This window comes from Lipotes vexillifer, unplaced genomic scaffold, assembly GCF_000442215.2.
Source record: "Lipotes vexillifer unplaced genomic scaffold, Lipotes_vexillifer_v1.1 scaffold265, whole genome shotgun sequence".
Lineage (NCBI taxonomy): Eukaryota > Metazoa > Chordata > Mammalia > Artiodactyla > Lipotidae > Lipotes > Lipotes vexillifer.
Genome location: NW_006795112.1, coordinates 3,818,071 through 3,823,592, shown reverse-complemented (window position 1 = coordinate 3,823,592; position 5,522 = coordinate 3,818,071). Strand labels below are relative to the sequence as shown.

The 5,522-nt window shown below is 40.0% G+C and overlaps 1 pseudogene; it reads left to right on the top strand.

Moving 5' to 3' along the window:
- Window positions 1–235: 235 nt before the first annotated feature.
- Window positions 236–5,522, top strand: part of LOC103085753 (28S ribosomal protein S17, mitochondrial pseudogene) — a 173,263-nt pseudogene continuing 167,976 nt past the window's right edge.

Below are 5,522 nucleotides of genomic sequence, written 5' to 3'. Positions count from 1 at the left end.
CTTCTATGCACATCTGGTGCCCCATCTTTGCAGCTGCTGCCCGGGGGCTACTCCCTCTGTGGCCAGCAGGGCTTGCGTTCCTGGAGTGTGGCAATCTGTGAGATGGTTCTGTGCCAACTGCCACCCAGGGCAGGGCACAGACAGCGGTCGGAGGCGCCCCCCAGGCTCTCTGCGAGGGCAGCCTCTTTGCTGGTCCTGGAGCTTTGGCCGGAGGGGCAGGCATGTCTAGGGCGCTATGGACGTGGATGTGCTCTCGGGGCAGGTAGGCTAGTGCATGTGGTATTTGCGCTCTCCCTCTGCCTCACTATAAGCTCGCAGGTGTCTCCCAGACAGGAGCTTGCACACTCATCTGGAGCCCCAGTTTTGGGGACTGCTGCCCAGGGGACACCTGGCGATGGTGGCCAGTGGGGCATACGCTTGCAGTCCCATAGGACTATGTATACTTGCCTGATTTAAAAGCCGCTGCCTGAAGGTCTGGCTTCTTAATTACATGCCACAGTACAGCACATTAGAAAAATCTAAATAAGAAAAATAATCTTTCACGATCTCACCAGCAATCCTTGACTTTTTCATTTATGCCACCCTCTAGTCTCTGTCCAGTTCATTTTCAGAATCTGTATTGACTTTTGTCTTCTTGAATGATGATTTTAAAATACAATATTTATTTTACAGCAACAACAAAAAAATCTTGTTTAAAGAGCTATGCATAAGCTGTACCAAACACAGTATTTGTTTCTGATATGTATGTCATGAATAAATTTACGAATATCATGGGTTTAAAAAAAAAAGCAGTAAGCCTGAAGCTAAAGGGTTTAAGCTTGCAGGTCACGGGGTGATGGGTCAACTCTGACTTCCTCCTTGAGTGACCTTGAGGAAATAATTTAATTCTTTATGCACAGTTTCCTTATCTTGAAATATGGAACATAATAGTAAGTATACCATAAGGTTGTTGTAAGGATTAAATGAAATAATACATGTGACTTGCTTAGTGAGTAGATAAATCTAAATTTCTATAGATAAATGCCAATTATAGTAGTAGTAATAGTACTTAGTTCTACTATTTAACACATCATGTCATTACTGTGCCAGATGTCCCTCCTATTTATAAAGTGTTTCACATGTGATTGTTTTTCTTTTACTGCATCCTCAGTAATTATCCAAGTTAGAATGGAAGATTTTATTGTCTTCAACTTACAGATAAGAGAAACAGGAAGAAAGTAAATGTCTCAGTCTATATAAAGATTTACATATTTCTCACCAAAGCCTGTATTCATTTTATTATCTCAGACTGAAAAGATTTTCTTAATTTTTACTATGATGTTGTACTCATAAATTTTCCTTGACACATTGTGCAATGCTACCTAAAACATAACATGTATTCACACACACACACACCACACACACGCATAAAACCCCTGTTTATTTTCAACCTATCACATAGCCTGTGGTTCTTTACTAAAGCTCTTGATTGATTTGAACTTCTTTTAGTCTGGCAAAGTCCATTTTTCCAGTTTTTTATATTTTAATTGGGTATGTTTCATTACATTAAAAATATTTGTCAGAAATCACAAGAGTAAAAATAGCAAAATAACTTTGAACTGTAAACTTGAGACTTTATACTCAATTCCATTGATAAGGGCATAAAGATAAAAGAAATATTAATAACAACAAAAATATTCTGTTACTGATCTGTCATGTCTTATTTGCCTTAAAAAAAAAAGCCTTTTATTTATTCTTTTAAAAAAATATCCATGCTCCTTGACTAATGAGAGAGAGAGAAGTATTGTTCAATGTCTTAGATACCTGGCAGAGAAAAATGTCGGACACACAAAAAAGCGGCAGGGGCAGAGTAGGTGAAATATGACATGAGATTAAGTTCTTATACCCTGTTTAAATTTTTTAAATTAATTAATTAATTTTTGTCTGCTTTGGGTCTTCGTTGCTGCTCGCAGGCTTTCTCTAGTTGAGGTGAGCAGGGACTACTCTTTGTTGCGGTGCGTGGGCTTCTTACTGCAGTGGCCTCTCTTGTTGTGGAGCACGGTCTCTAGGTACACAGGCTTCAGTAGTTGTGGCATGTGGGCTCTAGAGCGCAGGCTCAGTAGTTGTGGTTCCTGGGCTTAGTTGCTCCACGGCATGTGGGATCTTCCTGGACCAGGGTTCAGAACCCGTGTCTCCTGCATTGGCAGGTGGTTTCTTAACTACTGTGCCACCAGGGAAGCCCTATCCTGTTAAAATTTAAAAGACACAGGTTTGAAAAGACAAAGATACTGTTCTTAACAATTCACAGATTTAGTCAATTTAGTTAATTTAATCAAACTTTTTTTTTCTTTGTTGACTTCATGATACAACTACCAGCTCTTAAAGTTGAATTTAGGATTTCAAATTTTGATTCTTGCATAGAAATTTGAGAAAAAAAAAAAAATCCAAGGTAGCATAGAGTAAAAGTCAGCAATATAAAAATAGTAAAATAATTGGTCACTGTGACAATAATTTTTTGTCACTGAAACAGTGTAGGCAAGGTACAGAGTTATTATTATATTTGAAATTCAGATATTCTGCCACTAGGAAAAATATTTGTTGGGAGTGGAAAAATGACTCCATGTGTTGTTAATCAATCATCCAGTTAGCTTCCTGCTGGTAGTTGTGTAGATCCATTACTGTTGTGAATATTTTACCTGTGAAATCAGGGAGAAAAGATAATTAAACACACATTAACCAGACCTAGGGGTTTGAGCATAGCAATCTATTAATCAATATTGATTGAATATTATAATAAGCATCATGAAGGAGATGGGTTTTAGCTCTGTCTTGAAATATGCATAAGGTGGGAAGGGCAAGAAGACAATAGGGTGAGAAAAGGATACAAGAAAAATTTCAGCTGAAGGAAAGATGACATTTCCATAATTTCCTTATTCACTGTAGAAAACTGTATGTCTACTCATTTTTTTTCAGAATCAAAAAACTGAATATACCTGCCTTCTTTTCTCATTCCAGCAAATGTTATAAATAGGAAAACATGCTAATATATAATTTTGAAGAGTTACTTTTAAAATGTGAGTTAATCTTAAAATAGCATCAAGGAGTACTCAGTCATACATTCATTTAATTCAAAATTCCTACCCACATCTCACTTCCCATTTCCACTCCCTTAGTCCATACTTTCATTTATTCAACCAATATTTCCGTGTACCTATTATGTGCCTGGCACTGTGCTGGGAATATAAGAAAGAGTAAAATCTGACAGGAATCCCTGATTTCAGGGAGCTTATAGTATAATAGTGGAGGCAGAAATTAATTAAATGATTCTATTAATAAATGTACAGTAGTCCCCCCTTATTCTCAGGGGATACATTCCAAGAACCCCAGTTGGATGCCTGGATAGTTCCAAGCCTTATATATACTATGTTTTTCCTATATATACATACCTACGATAAAGTTTAGTTTATAAATTAGGCACAGTAAGAGAGTAACAATAATAACTAATAATAAAATAGAACAATCATAACAATATACTGTAATAAAAGTTATGTAAATTCGGTCTCTCTCTCTCAAAATATCTTATTATACTCTACTCACCCTTTGGCTTCGTGGGATGATGTGAGATGATAAAGTGTCTATGTGATGAGATGAAGTGAGGTGAATGACTTAGACATTGTCACTTAGCGCTAGGCTACTGTTGACCTTTTGATGATATATCAGAAGAAGGGTCATCTGCTTTGGGTAATCCTGGATCACTGACCCATGACGATGTCCGTGGTTGGATGTCAGGAGAAGACAGTGTCAATAGTTGGGGATCCCAGGCAGGTCAGAGCAGGATGATGCAAGATTTCATCACGCTAGTCAAAATGGCCCAGAATTTAAAACTTATGAATTGCTTATTTCTGGAATTTTTCATTTAATATTTTCAGACCAAGGTTGACAGTGGGTAACTAAAACTGTGGAAAGAAAAAAACACAGACTGGAAGGACTACTGTAAATCCATATTTGAATTTTGTGCTAGAATAAGATGTATGTGGTGTTGTCAGAGCATGTGAAAGGGGGAATTGACCTAGTTAGGGAAGTTAAGACTTCTTTGGGGAACTGAAAATTGAATTTCAATCTGAATGATAAGAGATTAACTAGAAAGGGAAAAGCATTACATATGAAAGGCAAACCATATGCAAAAGTTTGTAGTAAGAGGAGGTGTGGGGGAGCCAGGTGTGGGGGACCTGGCTCTGGCCCTAAAGCTATGCAGAGACAAGATGACTTGAGGCCAGAATAGGGTGGGGTAGGTGTGAGCAAGGGCCAAAGACATATTGCCTTCAGGCCAAATAGTCAGAGGCTTGGGGGCAGTGACCTGAGCATTTGGTCCAGAAACTGAAGTCCTAATCCAAAATCTTAATGCAGAAAACTCGGCCTCTGTGCACTGGTGCCGAATTGAATCTCAGAGACAAGAGTTTTGAGTAAAGTAGAAAAGAATGGCTTTATTGCTTTGTCAGGCAAAGGGGGACACTGCAGGCTTGATTTGTTGAGGAGTTTTTTTTTTCTTTTTTTTCTTTTCTTTTTTTTTTCAGTACGCGGGCCTCTCACTGTTGTGGCCTCTCCCATTGCGGAGCACAGGCTTCGGACGCACAGGCTCAGCAGCCATGGCTCACGGGCCCAGCAGCTCCGCGGCATGTGGGATCTTCCCGGACCGGGGCACGAACGCGTGTCCCCTGCATCGGCAGGCGGACTCTCAACCACTGCGCCACCAGGGAAGCCCTGTTGAGGAGTTTTGTAGCAATGGTTCAGGGGTGGTATTGCCGATAAGATTAGGGTGTGTTCAGGGCCTGTACTCCTCTAATCTGGTCTCAGGTAATCTTCTTGATGAGCTTCTCTGCTTCCTTTAATGTAACCTTAGGTGGTCTTTCTCTGGTATGAAGAATGCTGACATCTTAAAGAGCTTAAAGACTTTGTTATGTGTATCCCTTGAGGTGGAACCAGGACCCTGTCCCAAGGCTGTACTGCTGTTTCTTGGCTGCCCTTCCCTTGTCTTTGCATCCCTTCCCTTCCCTTCCTGGATTAGCAACTGTTCAAATCTGCCCTTTGGAACTTAAGAAAGGTCATGGAGGCTGAAGTCAAGAAACAGGTGGACAGAAAGGTTTCTGTGTCCAGGAGCTCCACAGGTTCCTGCTTGGTTTCAGTCTGCCAAGATTCAAGGCTACAGCAACCCAAACCTGCTGTTCCATTCTCCTCAGGGTGGTTGTTCCTCCTGGCAGCAGCAAGATGTCTAGAATATGTCCCAGGAGACCATCCCTGCCTATTCCTCAAGCATTTCCTCTGAAAAACAGCCTCAGGACATTGCAATTCTTGATACAGCCCACTGCTAGCATCCTATGACAGGTGTTGGCTTCCTGGATTTTGTTTTTGCTTTAACTTTTTATTCAAATGCTTAGGATACAGATTGACTTTCTTTTGTAAATGGCTGTTTTACCTTTTCTGAAATAGGAAATATATGCCCTCTGATAAACCAAAATGAAAACTCTCAGTTCTTGGGCATTCCT